The following is a 20501-nucleotide window of genomic DNA, read 5'->3' as shown; positions in this document are numbered from 1 at the left end:
AATTGCTACACCCGCGCTGACAATACAGAACTATACAAATCTCAGTTCAAGTTAAAAAAGAAATTTATTACATGCGTACAACAATGCTATGCAAAAATAAATAAATATCCACTTGAGTTAACAAAAACTTAATTTATTGCCAAACTCTACAACAACTCACTATTACACAAACATCAATTAGGTATTAACAACTTAATTTATTACATATAAGCATAGAGCCTATATAGAAACACAGAAATATGCATTCCCTCTCTAAATAGCCCTACACTAAGAACTTGATAGTTATACATGACTTCATACATCTTTAAATAGAATTAAATACATATGTATGCACATATAAATAAATACATATACAACTATAACAATCTATAAGTGTAAATATAGATTAAACATTACATATTATATGTAAGTAGATCTATAAACCAAACCTATCATTATACAAATATCACTGCACAAATCTAAATATTCATGCAACTGCATCAATACAAATATACAGCTATACATCTCCACACAACTGTTAATGCAGTCACACAGAGAAATTGATCAATATACATATAAAAATAGAAAAACAGAATACATATACCTATGGAAATACCAATATACGCATTTAAAATTACACACACACACACACACACACACATATATATATATACACACAAATATACATATATATATTTATATATATATGTATATTTGTATATATACATAGCACATCCATAAATATAAAAGACATATGGAAATTCTCCTATGCAAATAACAATCTACACATATAAATATCCATCTAATTATCCCTCTCTATGTGCAGGTCCATATATCTTTAAAGAGAACTCTAAGCAGAAAATGGGATTCCAACAGCGCCATCTTCAAAGCTTCTCCCTCTGGCTCTTGGTCCTGTGCAGAGCAGCTCTCCTGGACAGGGACAGCAGATGGCACATCTGGGAAGCAAAGGGAACACTGAGTCAGGAGCAGGGCCTTTCCCCTGGCAGCACCTGCACTTCCCTCAGCACAGAGAAAATCTCAGCGCCTCCCCAGGAGGGCAGGAAAGGAAAAGCAGGCCGAGCGGGCCAGGGTGTGGCGAGCGCAGCGCGGCGGGACCGTCCCGCAGCCCCCGGCAGCCCGGCACAGGCGGCACAGCTCCCGGGCCCTGCCGGCACAGCTGCCTTGCCCCAGGACAGCCCCTGTGCCGGCCGGGGCAGCTGCGCTGAGCAGCCCCAGCACGGGCAGGGCCGCTCCTGCCCCTGTGCCGGGCACTGCCCACGGCCACAGCCCACGGCACCCTCACCCCACCCTGCCTCACCGGCCCTGGGGCCTCACCCAGGCTCTGTGCCAGCAGCAGCTCCCTGCTCCTGCTCCTGCTCCTGCTCGCGGCCTTCAGCCTCTCCCATCTGGCTCCTGTCAGTCCTCCTGCTGCCTTCAGGATCTTCATTGCAGCTGTGGCAAAATCAGAGGCTCAGGAATTGGTTCCAAGGCCTGGCAGAGCTGCAGTCCCAGACCCCTCTGTGCTCCCTGCTGGCCCCTCCATCCCCTCAGCCCCGCCATGCTCTCGGCAAACCCCGAGTCCCCTTCAGTTTCTTCAGACCCCGCTGTCCTCTCACCCCCCTCAGTCCCTTCTCACCCATCCCGTCCCCTTAGCGCTGCCACCTCCCTCAGCCTGTGCCACTTCCCTGTCACCTCAGTGCCACCATCACCCTCAGCTGCCCCACACCCTCAGCCCCAGCAGCACCTCAAGGTCACCGTCCCTTCAGTGCCAGCGCCTCCTCAGCCCCTCAGCCCCCTCAGTCTCACCGTCCCTCAGCAGCTCCTCAGGGGACACTGCCTGCGGCCACCGGCAGCTGCCACCGCTCCAGGGACACCCGGGGCTGGAACTGCTGCTCCGCCCGGCCCGGCCGCCAGCTCGGACCCAGCACAGCAACAGGAGACAGAGGGCAAAAACAAGAGATTAAGAAGGCATCCGTGGAGGGAAAGAGGTAAAAAAAGGCCTCTATTTGTACAGATATCAATCTTCGTAACCTATTTATAGAGGTATCAATAGTTGTACAAATACAACTATATATATGTAAATGTAACTAGACATATGTATAAATGCATCTAGGCACATTTATAACTTCACATATAAAAACATAATTACATACATCTACAACTATATATAAATTAAACTATACAGATCTATTAACACAACTATAAAAATGGATAGACGTAACTATAGGCATTTAAATACACCTATATAAATCTATAAATATAACTATATAGATAAACAGAACAATACATATCTATAAATGTGACTATTGACAGAGGGATTTCACCTGCCTGATGGTCACAGGCCTTCCCTCTGTCTCTTCCTGCCTCCTGGAGAGGTTATCAGATGGGATCTGGGAAGCAAAGGGAACAGGGAGTCAGTCTTGGCCCTTGGGCGCGTTTCCCTTGGGCACCAACTGTCCTTCTGTCAGGGAATGTTCAAGATGGTCTGAAAGGGAGACTCTCACTTGGAATTTGAAGCCTGATCTTTAGAGAACAGGGACCACTCTAAATGCTCAAAACAGTGTAAAGCATTGAAGTATCTTGATAAAGTCTCAGCTCTCGCAGTGCAAATGGCACCTGTGAGAGCTCGAAACACAGACTGTCCCAGCTCCCACAGAGAAGCCCAGCCTTGTTCTTTCTCTGTGCTGACAGAGACACCTTAGGTCTCACTAATCTGGGGTCATTCAGGCTTCTCCTTTTGTTACCGCACTTGCGGTTTTCAACTGCTTGGCCTCTGATCTCCTGTTCCTTGTTTTTCTTGTGTCTCATAACATTTACCAGCAGTCTGCTACTACATTTAGTCAGTGATTTGGACTTCTACCTGAAGCGCGGAAAATAGACTTCACAACCCGTAAAGTTGTGGAGTAGGTACGTATTTTATTCAGCGCTGGACGCAGGGGGAGAGCATCCTCCCAAATCCTGCGTACCTTACATGCTTCTAACCTTCTATTTATCTAGGAAGTACATGCATATTCTAAATCACCTCTACATATTGATTATCTGCCCCGCCTGTTTCCCCGCCTCGTATGGAAATTAGCTGCATATTCATTGCGGCTGCGTAGTTTATTGAGTCGGTGGTCTTCAAATGAGTCTGTGGGCAGAAAACGATGAAGTAAAAGTCTTCCTCACTAGTTGAACTCTTCACCTTGTCTTTCCACGCATGCGCTTGTAGTCTCTTGGTCGCAGACTTTGCACTTTCATGGAGAGGGACACTTTCCTATACTTCAGGGGTCTCTTATCGTGCATTCCTTTCCCTATTTACGCACACAGTGACTGATACTATATGTTATACATCGTGCATTCCTTTCCTTATAAGCACACAGTGACTGGTACTATATATGTTATACTCTTCATTCTATGTAACCCTTAAATCCCCTGTTTCAGCTGAATGAGCTGCACTCAGCAAGGTGTCGTGCATGGGAAAAAGATGAGAGTTGCTGCAGCACATCAGAGGAGGAGCAGCATTCGTTTGTGGTCATGGTCCGCCAGGGAACCACGAAAATGTTTCCCATGCCCATCCTCTGTACATTTGGACCAGGATATGAGCAAATTTCTTATTTCCTTTGTTATCTGTTTCACCACTTTAGAGTTATCACCTATTTGCAAACAGCAGTTTGAGTCATTAATTTTCCACAAACTTCTCCTCCTGTTGAAAGATAATCTGATTCCATCAGAAAATGTCTTGTTCTTCCTTTCCCTGGATTGGTCGGCAGGAAAGTCAGGAGCTGGTGCTCTCGAATTGATTATTATTTCAAGGACTGATAATACGTTCTTTAGTTAATAGTAATAATAATAATAATAATAGTAATAATAATAATAATAATAGTAATAATAATAATAATAGCTGGTGCTCTCAAATTGATTATTATTTCAAGGACTGATAATACGCTCTATAGTACATAATATTATTATTATTGTTAATAATAATAGCATTAATAATAATAACAGTAGAAATAGTATCATGAATATAAATCATAGTAGTAATAATTATAATAATATTTAGTTTTTTAACCTAATTATGCCACTCAAATTATGGGTGAATTTTCTGTCTCCTGATATGTATTTCTTAGGGTTCCCAAGGACTGCTCCATGGTGTTGTAGGATTTGTTGTGGTGTTTGTTCATCTTTTCCACATTTTTGGGAGCTCCTTCCATCCAGGGCTGCATCAATTGACCAGTTTTATCTAATTAAATCAATTACTTGGATTCCCAACTGATTTCTCTGGACTAGCAAAAACACCCCAGTGCTCTAATATACCCTATATAACCTAGACAGTGACAGCACATGTTGGAGTGAGGAGAGGGATGATTCCCCCCCAGTTTTTTTAGTAAAGTTTTCACAACATTCTCTGTTTGCTGTTTCCCTTTGCAGCTTAACCAATTTCTGTTGCAGTCAGGTATCCTCACTGTGGGCTCTGCCTTTAGCTGTGCAAATTCCATCTGTGCAAGCAGGCAGAGCTTGGGGTGAGGGCCAGAGGGAAGCAGCCCAAATCCTCCGCCAGGCAAGGAGACCCTGGTGGCTTGCCCACACTTTACCCCAGCAGTGTTAATTTGCATTTCTAAAGCTCCTCTCCTGGCTGTCTGGAACCCTGCTTCTCTTGTAGAGCAGCCATTGGATGACTCATATGTGGCTGCCCCACAATCTGCTTTTTTTTTTTTTTTCTTATTAACAATACTCTATTAACTTTTTATCTGTTAAAGTATCACCTTTAAGGCTCTTCCAGTTTTGCAAAATCCATCCTAAATGTGAACATTGAAAAACCCATACCAAAATTTTGCCATCACTAAGAACCGCACACATATATACAGAAAAAATCCCAATGCAAATGGTCAAACCATTCATGTGGGAGGAAAAGGTGGGATTATGCAGGAGAAGGAGTAATAGGAGGAGGAAGATGAATGTGAGGAAGGGTAGGGACACAGGAGGAGGAGGAACAGAAACAGGAAGGAGCACAAAGTTCCATCCCTCCCTGTACCTGCAGCCTCTGCCCAAGCCCAGGAGCGTTGTCCCCATCACATGTAGCAGGTGACCAGAGAGGGGGATCCAGGATTTTCACAGGGGTCAATCTTGGTGTTTCTGAGCTTTATTGGGCTAAATGTTGGTGTTTTTTGTGTTTTCTTCTAGGTGCTGAATTTTTATATTTTGGAGGGGGTTTTGGCCAAATCTTGGTTTTTGGTGGCTTTTTCATCTGTGTTGTGATTTCTGGAGAAGTTTTGGGCTGAATCTTGGTGTTTGGGATGTTCTTATACATGCAAGATGCCCAATGTCTTCCTGAGTTGCACTTGGGCGAGGAGGAACCCCCAGCCCAAGGCCCTCTCCTCTTGTTTTTTTTCTTCCAAACCAGGAGTTTTCATTCCCAAGGCGTGGGCAGATGGAGGAAGAGGAAAAGCCCCGGAGATCCCTCCCAAGGAGGGGCTGCAAACCCAGCCCAGGGAGCTGCAATGAGGAGGAAAGACCCTCCCTGAGCCGGGAAGGCGGCCGGAGATGCAGGCAGAGCTCAGAGCTCAGAGCTGGTGGAGAAGCCTCATGGAGGGGAGAAGCCCCACAAGTGCTTGAAATATGGGAAGGGCTTCAGCTGGAGCTGCCATCTGATCCAGCACCAGAGGATCCACACTGGGGAGAAGCCCTATGAGTGTGGGAAATGAGGGAAGGGATTCAGAGAGAGCCACTACCTGATGTAGCACCAGGTGATCCACACTGGAGAACAGCCCTACACCTGCTTGGAATGTGGGAAGAGCTTTGGGCTGAGCTCTCAACTGAGGAGCCACCAGCGCATCCACACTGGGGAGAGGTCCTACGAGTGTCCTGAGTGTGGGAAGAGCTTCTCACACAGCTCTCACTTGACCCAACACCAACGGAGCCATCACTAAGGGAAGCCCTGTGAGTGCCCCGAGTGTGGGAAGAGCTTCGTGCTCTGCACCAGCTCCATCCCCCATGGGAGGATCGGTGTTGGATGATCCCCAGTGACCCCTGTTGGGCAGAGCCCTGGTGATCCGTGGCCGTGGTGATCCCCGTTGTGTGGCGGGACGGGGTTGCCGAGATTTCTCTCTCTTCTCCTTGTCCTGCTGTGATTTGGTTGGTAATAAATTCCCTCCCTGTGCCCAGGCTGGGTCTGTTGTTCCCTGTCGGTGCTCGGGACGGGATCTCTCCTGTTCCTTCTCTCAACTCCCGGGCCTCTCCTCAGCCAATCAGACAATGCGATGGAGAAGTTTCAGCCAATCAGAGAGAGCAGCTCTGATGACTCACCGGTTGCCGGGCAGACCCGCAGCACCCAGTGTTCCCCACCTGGACCCCGCCCTCCCCGCGCAACCACGATCCCCCCGCGGGGTCCCCCCAAGTCCCTCCCCAGTCCCGCCCCACAATAACCGGGACCGGGGCTGCGCGCTGTCGCTGTATAAGAGGGGCGGCACCCTCAGCTGCCAGAGAAGCCGCGATGGGACGCGCCGGAGCCACGAGTGACGGTGACGGGCTGTCGCTTGCGTTTGTCCTGCTGCTGGCCACTGTGGCTTCCTGATGGCCCTTGGCCACTGGAAGCCACGAGGGCGGCAGACAGGGACAGCAAAGCGCAGCAGGCGCCCCGCGGTGTGGCCCAGAGGCTCCGGAGGAAGCCTGGGGCCCCTGTGGCTCCCGGGCCCTGCAGGCCTCGGGCGGGCCCTCGCAAGAGGCCTCGTGCTCCCGCCAGCCCCCTGGGCAGCCCCTGCAGCTGCGGCCCCTTGGTGGCCGTGGCCCAGGAGCTGCAGGATCTGATCTGCTGCTCTGGGGTGGCAAGGGGACACGTGCCCCGCTCTACTCTGGGATGTGGCAGGCGCTGTGGAAAGAACTGGAGGAGCTGGTGAAGCAGGGCCACCTGCCCCGCTGTGGCTCGTCCAGCTCCACGGGAAGCCCCCATCCCTCGGAGAGGCCTCGTTCCACCCCAGGGAGAGCCTCAACCCTGCAAGGATGGCACAGCAGTGGAGAGCCGCCATCCATGCAGGGGCCTCAGGCTGTCAGAGAGCCTCCATCCTGCCAGGAGCCTCTGCTATCTCTGACAGCCTCCATCCGTGGCAGAGGCTCAGTGAGACCTGTCAGGCTGCGCAAGGTGCAGAGCCCGTGGACAGGTCTCCCAGCTCCCTTGGACTCACCGGCGTAAGCCTGACCATTGATGTGGCCAGGGAAAGCCCACAAGTCCAAATGGGAGCCCAGCCCGGTGCAGAGGAGCCTTGTCAGGAGCAGCTGGGGGAGCAGCAAGTGTGCTGGAGCCGGCTGTTGCTGGCCCACAGCAGCCAGGACGCTGTGCCGCTTGTGGCAGCTGGCAGCCCCAGCCTGCTGGTGGAGCCGACCCTCGAGACACCAAGAGGATTCCTCCATCTTCAGGAAGCTGCCCCAAGACGGCCCTCAAGCAGCACGAAGGCCTCTCTAACAGCAGGTGAGATCTGGCCAGGAGCTGTGTGAGGCTGCTCCGGGGCTCTTGAGGGGCATCCCCAGGCCAGGCCATGGCCCCTGATAGCAGCCTAGTCCCAGGGCGCCTCCAGTGCCTCTGATGCCAAAGGCTTCAGAGGCTTCAAAAAGCGCTGTGTGCTTTGCAGCTGCTCCTGAGCGGGCGTGGGCTCAGCAGCGAGCCGGGGCATGGCATTCTCTAAAGGCTTTAGAGAAATCTTTTACTAATTCGGATTTACAGACCAAGTGAGATCCTTTGGTCTTGGCACAGGGCCCAGATAATTATGAACAAAAAGTAAAGCCTAAGATAAACCCAGGCAGTTCACTGAATTGTGAGGCTCTGTAGGAGTTGTTATATTCATTGCAGACATAGTGAGTATTTTGACAAATCTAATATGTAAGGTTATGGTCCCATAGGGGAGAATTTAGGTGCTCTTTTAGTAGGAAGATCTGGTAGTACTATTCAGGGTATTAATGTCCATTTAGGTGTTATTAATTCTGATTATTTGGAACAAATTTATGCCATGGTATCGGTTAGTGACCCTATTGTTATAGCTGACTAAATGTTCTGTTCTAAATGTCAGCCAGACAAAATATATTATTTTATTGTGCTGTTTTTCTGAAGATTAATATGAAATGAATAGAAAAGGAACCTGTATTGTTCAACTGATACCTTTTGTGAGTTGTGATCCAATTGTAGTGGACTGGAGTCGTGGCATAGGAGGTTTTGGGATATGCAGGACCATCTCTGGTATTTTGGACTTAAGAAATGACAGAACATCATCTGGAACAACAGTGCATTGTCACAGCCAAGGGACATCATCCAGAGACTATAATTATCACAGCTTTGATTGACACAAGAGCAGATGTGACTGTCATTTCACTGCTTTTTTGGCCTTGGTCATGGCCCCTCACTCGAGCAGATTTTGGAGTTGTAGGATTGGGTGATGTAACTGTAGGTGGTCTGTCTGCTGTTGTAATTAATGTGAAACATGCTGAGGGCCAACAAGCTGACATCAGGTCTTGTGTTGCCAATGCTCTGTATAATTTATGGGGACAAGATTGTTTATCTCAATGGGGTGTAGAAATCACTGTGGGTTTTTAGCAAGGGCCACTGTGCTGTAGGATCCTGAATGATGGTTGTGACCTTGGCATGGTTTACAGATAAGCCTGTTTGGGCCCCCCCTATTGAAAAGCTTACTGCCCTGCAAAAATTTAGTAGCAGAACAGCTGCAAGCTGAGTATATTGAAGAATTCCTCAGCCCATGGAATACCCTAGGTTTTGTGATAAAAAGAAGTCAGGGAAATGGAGATTTTTGCAGAGTTTATGGCAGATAAATGCTGTGATGGCCAAAATGGGAGCTTTGCAAGCAGGTCTCCTAACATCCACAATGATTCTACAGAGATGGAAAATAGTTATCATTGAAATAAAATATTGTCTTTTTCCTATTCCATTGACTGAACAAGAGAAAGAAAACTTGCTTTTACTGTGCCCTCTTTAAATCATGCTGAGCCTAGGAAATCATTACATGGATGATATCTTCTTGGCATCTGAAAATGAACAACAATTGTCAGCTCTTGAACAATGTGCTGTCACAATTTTGGAAACTATTGGTTTAATTATTGTCCCAGAGAATGTACAGAAACAAATGCCTTGGAAATATTTGGGGTTGATAATGGCCAATACTCAGATTATGTCTCAACTTGTCAAATTGGACACTAAAGTTAAAACTGTTATTGATGTATAAAAATTGGTTGGTGCAATAGGTTGGATTAGGCCATATTTAGGGATAATTAATCATTAACTATTACCTTTATTTGAATTGCCATCAGGGACTACTTTCTTTACTGATAAGATATATTTGACTGCTGCAGCAGAAAAGGCTTTAGAAGAAACTGGACTGGCTTTGACGTGTAAATCTGTTAACAGGATAGATCCTTGTGTTGGAGTGTTATTATTTACCTTAAAAGATCATGAAGTGCCATGTGGAATATTGGGTCAATGGAATGATGAGTGGGGAGATACATTGCTTATTTTGGAGTGGATATTTTTATCTTTCAGATCCTGGAAAACAGCTCCAGGGCTTTATGAACTTTTTGCAGACATTATCATCAAAGGTCGCAGACGTTGTCATGAGATTTTAGGCCATGATCCTCTAACTGTTGTGATAGCTGGACAGCAATGATACTTTGAACGGTGTTTTCAAAAGCCTTATGAATTGTAATCTGCTTTGTTTTATTTTACAGGCCAAATAACATATCATTAGCTTTCTCACCCTATTTTGACTTTAACCAGGGATACTAGCTTTCAGGGGAAAAATCTATCATTTTTTCTTGTCCTGATTGTCAGATGACTCATATTTCAAAATATTACGGTACTAATCCCAGGGGTCTACTCCCTTTGCAAGAATGGCAAACTGATGTTACAAGAATGCCTGAATTTGCTCATTTAAAGTATGTTCATATTATGGTTGATACTTTTTCTCATGCTGTAGTTGCATCAGCATTTGCAGGTGAAACAGCTCAAGATGCTATTCATCATTTTTGTCATGCTTTTTCTATTTTAGGTGTTTCCTTGCATATAAAAATGAATAATGGTCCAGCATATTATTTCACAGAAATTGCAAATATTTTCAATCTGTGGGATTGAACACTCTATGGGTATCCCCCATACCCTGGCAGGCCAAGCAATTATTGAAAGTGCTCATGGTGAAGTGCCAAATTCAAAAGCAAAAATGGGGGAATGTAAAGGGGAAGCACCTCACGTGAGATTGGACAAAGCTGTTTATGTGTTAAACTTCTTGTGTCCTTTGCCTGATTCACAGATGTATCCTATATTTCTTGATTTTTCTTCTTTAAATTCTAAACAGCCGAATTTTCATAAGGATGTTAAGGTATGGGTTAAGGATTTCATTACTGGAATATGGGCTGGCCCAGTGCAATTAATAACATGGGGAAGAGGCTATGCTTGTGTTTTGGCAGAGGATGGCCCTTGTTGGGTTGCTGCTCACTGTGTTAAGCCGTACTTGGAGCACACCAGAAGGAGCAGGATGGATGATTCCACAGCCAAAGCAGAATGCATGGGAGACACTGACCATCAGGTGGATTGAAGTGTGGACTCTGAAAGAACACCGTGTGAAGGTGATCACTCAGGGCAAGTAAATGGGGACATCTGACTCAGGCTGAAAACACAAATTTAAATTGGTGGATGTTACCTTTACTTTAGGTTTTGTTCTCCTCCACAGAGAGGTTGGCAGGACTGAGTGATGTGTCTTGCACCATTTCCTTTCACACAGCATTTACTACCCCAAAAGACAGGAACTCAATGTACCTAGGGGAAAGGTATTGCTTTTGTATAAGGGTGTTAAATTAGTAGCTGAAAGCCCACACTTTAAGCAACTAGGTTTGCTTGCATTATGATAGCAGTGGCCAGTTGTAAAGTGGATGCTGCTTAGTTCTAATTGGTGAGTGGACAGATGACTTGGTCTTTTGGCCACAAAATGCAATTCTATGTGGAGGAAAATTTATTGAACTAAAAGTGAAGGTATCATTCTGCCACAAATGTGTCATCAAGGGATTGTGGAGTCTGTAACTCTATTTGAAAGTTCATTTTCTATGTGTCTTTTTAATGTAATTTTTTATTGATAATGTAAGGTTATGGATGCCGGGATTCTGAGAGTGTGTATTTTATGGATTTACCAGATTGCAATGAGTCAATTTATGGGAATATTTTAATTTTGAAGATGAGAATAATTGAATGGTTTCCTTGAGAGTTGAGGTATTGCTTTGTCTCCCAGCTGTGTGCTTGGATTTCTGCAAGAGCCCTGCAAAATCCTTAGTAGCTGCACTCTTGGTTTAAATAAAAAAAAAAAAAAGGGGGGGGGTTGGATTATGGAAGGGGATTACAGCTGGTCTGTGAGCCAGAGAGAGTTAATTGATAAGGTTTACTTCTGAAAGTAGTTTTATCAAGGCCATTGGTATGGAGACTGAGAAGAGAAGAAGAAAATAAGCAAGAAGAAACAAACCTGCAGCTGAGAAAAGTATTTTTAGAAAAGTTTTGTGAGAAACAGAGGTGGAGATGGTTTTACACCAGTGAACCTCATGTCGATCTACTGTAACCAATGAATAAAGTGTAAACTTTGTAGAGTGTATGAAAGACAGCATGCTGTTCTAATAAACAGATTTTACCCTTCTGAAATGCAGTGCATCCTTTTGATGCCTTCAGATCCCAGCTTTCTGTTCTGCTTGGGTATGCTTTCTGTTGTGCTTTAGGGTGATAAAGGTGAAACAGTCTGATACCAGCTATGGGCTCAAGGATAGTTTCTTCAGACTCCAGGCCCAAAGTATAAACAACCTGAGAAGAGGAGGGCAGACCAGCCAAGAGAAGAGGAGGAGGACACCTTACAATTTGAAACTATTAATTGGATGGCTGACTCCTGTATGTAAATGGACTGAAGTCTATAAAAATGTAAAATCATGTGACCAAGCTCTCTTTTGCAGCCACCTTGGAGCCACTTGGGCAGGGCAGGGGCCACGCTGTGGCACTGTTGCTGCCAGGGTGTGGCCTTTGAAGGCCTTTCAATAGATACCCATTTATTTCCCCTAACTCTGTGTGATCTCTGTTCCAGCTCGTAAAGGCAACAGTTTCATGTGTCACATCCGCCCCCACAGCGACACACCAGTCCATCCCAGTCTCTCCCAGTGCTCCCCCACCTGTGCATCTCGGCCTCCTCAGAGCCTCCCCAGTCCTTTCAGTGTCACCAGTCTCTCCTAATTCCTCTCAGTCCACAGCCATTCCATTCCCAATCCACTCCCAGTCCTTCTAACTCCACTCCCAGACCTCCACCCTCTCCCCCAGTGCCCCTCCAGTCCCTCCCAAGTCCCTTTCAGTCCAATCCCAGACTGACATCCCCTCTGCCAGTACCCTGATCCAATCCACTCCCTCCCAGTGTTCTCCCACTCTCTCCAAGTTCATCCCCAGTCCCTCTCAGTGCCACACCACCCCTCTCCCATCACTCCCAGTTCCCCTCAGCTGATCCCAGCGTATCCTCGCTCTCTCCCAGTGCCCCCCAGAGTGTCCATCTCACTGTGGCCCTCGAGCTCCCAGCCCAGCCCTGGCTGCCTGCTCTGCTCTGTGATGGATTTCTACCCTGCCCAGATCCAGCTGAGGTGGTTCCAGGGCCAGCAGGAACTCTCAGGGCATGTAGTGGCCACCGACCTGGTCCCCAGTGGGGACTGGACTCTTTCAAGCTCCTGGTGCTGCTGGAAACCCTCCCCAGGTGTGGGGGTCACCTCCAGCTTCCAGGTGGAGCACATCAGCCTGGAGCACCCCCTGAGCCTGCACTGGGGCACAGCCTGGACCCTGCAGTGCAAGGGCAGTGTGGAGGTACTGGGGGGGCAGGGAGAGGGACTGAGATGTCCTGGGAGTAACTGGGAGCAAGTTTGAGATAACCTGGTTTAAACTGGGAGAGGGGTTTCAGGGTTTAGAATGACTGACAAGGGGTTTGAAGGATGCTGAGGAGGGTGTGATGGGGTTCAGCCGGTCCTGATGGGCACTGGGAGGGAGTTTGGGGGTGCTGGGTGTAACAGAGTGGGATTTGAGTGAGCTTGGAGGGGCTGGAAAAAGATCAGGGATTGGAAAGTAGGGTTGGAATGAGGTTGCTTCTGCTAGGAAGAGACTGGAAGGAGTCTTGTTGAGTCATGGAGAGGCTGGGAAGGGACTGGGAGAGGGTTTGGGAGTCCTGGGGTTGTGGGGGGCAACTGGGAGGGGGCTGTGGGATCCTGAGAGGGACAGGAAAGGCTTTGGTGGGTCCCGGGGAGGCTGGTACAAGACTGGGAGGAGGTTTCAGGGGGTCCTCGGTGGGTTGGGGGAGATTGGAGAGGTGCTTAGAGGGGCTTGGGGTGTCTGTAAAGGGATCTGGAGGATCCGGACCCTGCGGAACCCAATGATGTTGCCGCCGGACACCGGGTGCAGCAAAGTGCTGACGGGGATCGGGGTCTTCAAGTTGGGCGTCGTCTTCCTGACGCTGGGGCTCGGAATCTATGCAAGAAGGTGAGGGAGTGGCCGGGAGCGTGTGTGCTCCCCCTGGGGCCACCAACCCAGTGTCATCCACTTTTCTCTGCTCTGAGAGCTCCTGACCCAGCAGTGGCTGCACCCCCTCCCCGTGGCCGCAGGCCCGGCCAGGACCCCCCGCTCTGTCCCCTTGCTGATTTGGGGGGGGGGGGATTGTGTGTACCCCCAGCCCTGCTGTCACTCTGCCCGTGCCCAGCTGTTCCCAGTGTTCCCACTAAGGCTTCCCAGTTAGACCCAGTTCCATTTACTGGGAGGCGGGACTTGGGGGGACCCCGCGGGGGGATCGTGGTTGCGCGGGGAGGGCGGGGTCCAGGTGGGGAACACTGGGTGCTGCGGGTCTGCCCGGCAACCGGTGAGTCATCAGAGCTGCTCTCTCTGATTGGCTGAAACTTCTCCATCGCATTGTCTGATTGGCTGAGGAGAGGCCCGGGAGTTGAGAGAAGGAACAGGAGAGATCCCGTCCCGAGCACCGACAGGGAACAACAGACCCAGCCTGGGCACAGGGAGGGAATTTATTACCAACCAAATCACAGCAGGACAAGGAGAAGAGAGAGAAATCTCGGCAACCCCGTCCCGCCACACAACGGGGATCACCACGGCCACGGATCACCAGGGCTCTGCCCAACAGGGGTCACTGGGGATCATCCAACACCGATCCTCCCATGGGGGATGGAGCTGGTGCAGAGCACGAAGCTCTTCCCACACTCGGGGCACTCACAGGGCTTCCCTTAGTGATGGCTCCGTTGGTGTTGGGTCAAGTGAGAGCTGTGTGAGAAGCTCTTCCCACACTCAGGACACTCGTAGGACCTCTCCCCAGTGTGGATGCGCTGGTGGCTCCTCAGTTGAGAGCTCAGCCCAAAGCTCTTCCCACATTCCAAGCAGGTGTAGGGCTGTTCTCCAGTGTGGATCACCTGGTGCTACATCAGGTAGTGGCTCTCTCTGAATCCCTTCCCTCATTTCCCACACTCATAGGGCTTCTCCCCAGTGTGGATCCTCTGGTGCTGGATCAGATGGCAGCTCCAGCTGAAGCCCTTCCCATATTTCAAGCACTTGTGGGGCTTCTCCCCTCCATGAGGCTTCTCCACCAGCTCTGAGCTCTGCCTGCCTCTTGTGGGAATATATATATTTATTATATAACTTTAAGCTCAGTGTGCCTGCGCTACCTGCGAGGTCACACAGCGAACACTGAGGAAGACCCAGAGCCTTCATCGGAAACAAGAGCCCGAAAGGAGGAGAGACCCCCGACCACTGGTGACACATGTGCACCACAACACAGTGACGTAGATTTTAGGAATAGAAACGAGGAGGAGCTTTCTAGAAGATTCTGTATTTATATACATTAGTGAACAGTATATAAGTGAGATTTTAGCTTGACTGATTTGGTGTGGTGTGAGAGGAATGGCCCTGCCCGTACCCCCGGTCGGGGAATCCCCTGGTCGGTTTTGCTTATGCTTTATTCAACCCAACCATTGGACCTCTATTATACTGAAATTACTGCTAAATTTTGTATTTACTTGAATTTATATAACTCATATACTTTGATTACATTCATTTATATACAATTGCTATTATTAATAAATTACTGCTAAATTTCAACTTTGTTGTTTGATTAATTGGATAAAATCGAACACATCCAATATCCATTTATAACAACTGCGAAAAAGGAGTTTTTCTTTGTTTCTTTTAGTCTACAGCTATGTGTTTAAATGTACAAACCAACATCTCTACAGCCCCTCTGTGCATTAACTGCCCAGCCAACCTGCTTGAGAGGAAGGATCAGGTCTGCTGAGTTTATCTCAAAGTTATGATAAGTAAATTGCAAGCTACATGTTACCTTTTATTTTTACCAAACAAGAAGCCTGCAGCTGAATGAGAATTGCCACACCAACTACATTTTTTGCTGCCTTAAAGGTGGTTAAATAATATGTTGTCTTTTCTTGTGGATAATAAGAACACTTTCTACAGCATTATTCCATCACCTAAAGGTCTGTCTGATGGGAACCACTAGTGAAAGTTGTACTTGATGGTGGAGGTCTGGCTGGGTAGGACATCAGCCACCAGTGCTAATGGTTCTCTGCTGAGAAAATCACTCCAAAAATGTAAATGCTAAAGAAGATGCATTTAGATAATCTTAGAAAATGAGGGAGGGATGAACAAGGCAGCTGGGACTCTGTGGCATTTTCTGATTTGTGTAGGTCCTGTTCCCCTCTTGTTACCAGCATGTGTGCAAACAGTGGCCATGCATTTTGTGCTGATTAGCCTGACGGTTCGAAAGATCAGCTTGGTTTGACGTGGAATGGAGGATGCAATTAGGAAAACAGGACCATATGTTATAAGGACCTTAGCTGGATCATGAGAATGGAGGGAGATGAAAAGTGTGTTCCAAAGTCTCAGTGAAGTGATTCGTTTAGCAAACAGAGGCTGTCAAATCTTGACTGACTAGACAGAAGCGCTGCTGCATGTAGTTATTACTGCAGAGGATTTGCAGAACATGATGAGCAAATGGCAGATAATTTCACAAAGCAAAGACAAGTAAGTCAACAAAGACAAAGTCATCAAGAGTGTGCTTGAACTGAAAACAGCATTGTCATGGGCACTGGCTCTCTTTAGCTACAGCACTTAGAGTTAATAAATAACATTCCTTTAAGGAGAGTGAAAACCTGCAAGATGCAGGTAATTTATAAATGGTTTGGAAAGTGAAGATCAAACTGATCTGAACTTTCCACACCAGTTTTTCTAGTGGGTTTTCTTACTAAGTTTTCTCTCTAAGTTTTTCTTACTCAAGATATGTGATCTTGCTTGTCAGAAGGCTTCTTCCCTTCCCTTTTCTTGACAACATTTTTGAGAGTGGAAAAAAAGTGCCAAGGAACTCAAGAGCAATGTGGTCAGGCACAGTTAGAAAAGCTTGTCTTCAGAATCCGTCTGATCTCAAGCCTTTTTGCCCTTGTCTGTATCACCTTGTCATGCCTCTTCTTTCCCCAAAATCAGGGATGGCAGCTGTATGTAGGTGCCTATGTGAACTGCACATCGTGTAAACCTCTGGGCATAACTTCTGCTCTTCTCAGACACTTTTGGTTGAGCTCCACAACTTTTTCTGATTTACAGCACCCATAACTGGGTGGTTTTCACCATTCTGCAGTTGTGCAGATGATTGTTCCTGTTTAAGCACAAAATTAATTCCTACTGATTTTTATTTTTTTCTCCTTTATTTTTTCTTTCAGATAAACTCCACCACTCAAGATCATCTTGATTTTTTTAAAACTTGTTTTAAAATGTTCCAATGTGTTTGCAGTTCCCTTCTGCTTCATCTTAGGTGTAAATTTTATAAGTGTGTGCTCTGACCTTCACTGGTCACTAATAAAACTTATCCTTACAGGAAGCTGAGGATGCTGCAGCTCTCTCAGGAGCTGCTGCCAGGTCTGACTTGACACTTCAGCCCCTCCTGCCTTCCCTCTCAGTGTGTGTTTGCTGGCAGTTTTTCACTCTCCATCCTAACAAGCTCATTTAAGTTGCGTTAGTGTAAGAAAAGTGCATGAATGTAGCATGAGTCCTTTACTGTGGTATAGGAAAATAGTTGACACAATTGACAATGAAGAAATTTGTCGCAATTGTGTCACAGTTCTTGATGAACTTGTGTTGGTTGTTACCCATTTCCCTAATGTCTTCTGGGTACTTGCAATGACTTAACTATTTGTTCTAATTTTTTTTAGGAGAGGGGTTAAATTGGCTGGCTTGTAAACCTCTGACTCTTCTTTTGTGCTTTTGTTTGGTTTAGGTTTTTGTCTCCCCAGGGTCTTGTGGGTTTTTATGTTTTAAAGGTCTTTGACATTTTCCAGTTTTCCTTTTCCTCACTCATTTGCAATGCATTTAAGCTGACAGACTTGAAGTCAGACAGAGCCACTCATCATAAAAGATTATGTTGTAAAACCTTTTCCAAGTGTGCACAATAGATTCACAAATGTTTCTCAAAACCTACATGCTTCATTTTTCAAAACATCAACAAAAAACAACCATTGGGAGCAGAGAAACACAAACACTTCAGAGAAAAGATGAAACCCACAGAAGATACTTGTTGTAGTATTAACCTGCTTTTGAAAGCACCATGGTGAAGCCTTCTATCTGTGTTACTTCATCTTCCAGTTGTGTTTTGTTCATGTATCAGAGTTTGTGAGCAGATCCCCTCAGTTTTTTACATTTTTTAAAATTATGTTGATCTTAATTGCTAAGTCATATTAATGTAGATAGCTTTTAAAAATTACTTCTATAATGGTATTGAGAACAGTTAATTCTATAATTAATTGGAACATTTATCCATCATTACTGAGATGCAGAAAGAATTTAATCACAATGAATGAGAGTCCTTATATATGAATGGCTGTTGAACTTGGAGAGTTTGGTCTATGAAAAAATAAGAAATAATTAAGGAAAAACATACATGTCAACCAGAAATTTTGTCAATGCTTTAGAGGTGATACAGGCTTCTAAATTTCTCCCCATCTGCAGAGGAGAATATTAACAGTATTCTGGAAAAACAAGAACACCAAAACTTCCTCTTTGTTATATTATGAGACTAGATTCAACACTGAATTTTTTTATACCTGGCAAATTCTTTAGTTTGAAACTCAGTAGGCAACGGTGTCTCCAGTTTCACTTTAAATAGTTTAAACACTCCATGAGTAACTAAAACTGAAAATGAACAAAAGATACAGCAAACCATGATATGGAAATGTTTTATTTCAGCCTTCTGAGTGATTAGAAGATGCCTCTGTCTTCTTAGAGAGCTTTATTTTGGCAAAGAGATAAGAATTTAACAGATGGGTTGTGAAATTGTTAATGTATGAACTGTACCTCTGCTGGACTCTGTGCCCTTTCTTTCATGACTGTCACCTCTTAAATATATGTGACAGCAATAACCCTGAGTTTGGCCTGTGTTTTGCAGCTGGAAGTGCTGTGCTAAGAACAAGCTTCACAGCTGGGTGGAAAGCCTGACCTTGCTGTCATCCATGGTTATGTGCTCAGCAACTTCACCAGCTCTCACTCTTACACAGAATAAAAAGGAAAAGAAAAAAGGCAAATTGCTGAAAACCTCTCAAAACTCTTTTTGGTCGCTGGACAGTAATTTCCAGTGAATTATTGGATTCAAGGACAGCCTGTATGGGAGCAACCCAGCCTCATGTACACGGAAGGGGGTGGGACTGGATGCCTTTGAAAGGTCCCTTCCAACCCAGCCCAGCCCATTCCATGGTTCTGTGGTTCATGTCCTCGAGATGTAGTGACAGTGCCCTGGTGTCCCAGGAAAATGCTGAAGTTCCAGTGCAACCCACAGGTGACCAACAGCACAGCATGACTGTCCCAGACCTTCATCCTTAACCATGTACACCTTCCATCAGTTTAACTTCAAAAGTTGCACTTTTCTCTCAGCAGTGTGTTTACACTGGCATAATTGCCTCCATAAACAACAGAGCTGTTTTGACAAGGTCCAAGGATTCCCACAAAAAATGGTTTTGCTGCATTCCCGATGCATTTCATATGCTATGTTTCTTTTATTATTTTTCTTCTCTACAAAATGATAGCTTTTGGGTTTTTCTGATGCACGTTTGATGATGCTGCCATGGATGTGTGATGGAGCTGATGCCTCCCCCCTGCTCGTCCTCCACGAACAGCAATGATGTTTGATTACCAAGCCACCGAACGAGGGAAGGAAAGTGTCAGCCAGGATAAACTTCATATTACAACAGGAAGATTGTGAATATGAAATAACATCACAGTTGAATGGAACAGGCTTGCAATGGGGAAACACCTGGTTTTGTGCAAAAATCTCCGTTTTAGTCTGAAGCAAAGCATGAATTATCATTGCTAAGCTGTCTTAAAGCAGTATTTCTTGTATATTTTAGAGAAGCGACTTTAAAAAGTGTTGCTGTGTCTGTGACCTCACAGGCAGCTCCCAGGGTGGAGGGCAGGAGGAGCAGCTGTGTTCCCTTGGAGTGAACACCCCTGCAGCAGAATTTCCACTGCATTGCTGTTTTTCATGAGCCCCTCTGCAAACTTCAGACCCAAACCACTCTGAAGCTAGAGGAAATTATTCTGTGGGCTTCACTTTACTTTGCTGCTGAGCCTAGCAGAAAACCAGGAAAGTTTTGCACAGAGGAAGGATGTAGGGGTTTTGGTACATTGAAGCTTACATCATAATATTTGGTTTATTTATTTTGTTGCCTGGAATATCAGGTAGAAACAGGTAAGTCATGCTGTCTGCAGGGCCCCAATGAAAACACCTCAGAGAAATTTTGTTTTGATGGACAGAGTAATTGCTGACTGCTTCAGGCTACTGATGTACCCACACCTAGATCACGAGTGAGGCAGGGGATCTTTGCACAGCACAGTCCCATTTGTAATTAGTCAGTGATGGGGTATTGTTTTCTGCCTTTCTTGTATGTACAGAGTGATTTCTGCCTCACTGATGACTGTAAACATCATTCTAAGTATTATTTTATGATCCCTGTAGGAATAACAATGTAAACAGCATAATTATGTTCACCTTTGAGGCATACCTTAAAACTTTGTTCTTCCAGAAGAGTGATAACAGAAATGAGTACTGTTGGCAAGGTAAACAGAGAGCCACCACAACCTGCTTGTTAGAGACAGCCAATGCTTGAGGGAACTACGCATTCAACACCATGAAAAAATAAATTTAAAAAAAGAGTGTTATATGGTTATCTCAAGATTTATTCATAAATGTATTACTACACAGGAAAAAATACTGAAAGCAAGATATTTTGAGATCTTTCTTCTTCTGAAAGAAGTATGAATACTTACTACTAGTAAACCATATTTCTCTGGGTAATTATTATGAGTCCCATAGATCATATGCATATTTGTGTCTATTTTTGCCCCCATTTTCCCAGCACTGGCAGGGTTCCTCCAGGGTTGATCTGTTCTTGAAAGACACTCACTATCTTCAGGCTTCAGCCTGTCTTTGTTTGAACAATGTATAGCA

This window comes from Oenanthe melanoleuca, unplaced genomic scaffold (genome assembly GCF_029582105.1).
Source record: "Oenanthe melanoleuca isolate GR-GAL-2019-014 unplaced genomic scaffold, OMel1.0 S030, whole genome shotgun sequence".
NCBI classification, from domain to species: Eukaryota; Metazoa; Chordata; class Aves; order Passeriformes; family Muscicapidae; genus Oenanthe; species Oenanthe melanoleuca.
Note: the sequence above shows the minus strand (reverse complement) of the source record.